Source organism: Grammomys surdaster, unplaced genomic scaffold (genome assembly GCF_004785775.1).
Source record: "Grammomys surdaster isolate TR1022 unplaced genomic scaffold, NIH_TR_1.0 182, whole genome shotgun sequence".
NCBI classification, from domain to species: domain Eukaryota; kingdom Metazoa; phylum Chordata; class Mammalia; order Rodentia; family Muridae; genus Grammomys; species Grammomys surdaster.
In genome coordinates this window covers 2,424,549-2,425,217 of record NW_021604627.1, presented here as the reverse complement: position 1 = coordinate 2,425,217, position 669 = coordinate 2,424,549, and positions in this window count along the sequence as shown.

Below are 669 nucleotides of genomic sequence, written 5' to 3'. Positions count from 1 at the left end.
CTTCATATTTCCCCTCCTTCTTATGCCATTGTCCTAACACTAACCAATAGAGTTCCTATAAATTAGCCTAACTCTAATAAACATTCCACTATACAATCCACTTTCATAATCCTAAGTTTAGTTTCCTTTGGTGGCCTTTTAACTATGGATTTAAGGTGTTTCTCATGCTAAACTGTATGATTAACTATCATATTCACAAGGCCAAGGTTTTGAGTTTCTTTTGTCTTTTGTTTCTCATTATATTAAATTTATGTATGTTCAGTCCCCTGGACAGAAGGAAAAAGCCCTTCTTGCTCCTTCTGCTCCACAAAAAGGTTTTTGTCTTTCTCTTAAAGACTGTTCATGTTGTTAACTCATGTTGTTATCTCTTTTGTAAACGTATAAGCTACAGGAAACCCACTCAGATCTACCTCTCATGAACCAAATAGACTCCATCCAGATAAGGACATCTGCCAATCAATAGCCTAAAGTTCCCACTTGCTACCTATTCCAGAGGGTGGGATTCCCCTCCTGTTCCTGGAGTTGGGACTCCCCTCACCTCAACCATCAAGACCTAAGGGTTTCAAATGTACACCTAAGAAAATTTTTTTCTCCCAAACTTAACTTTATTTTCTACCTCGTGTGTGTGTGTGTGTGTGTGTGTGTGTGTGTGTGTGTGTGTGTGTGTGT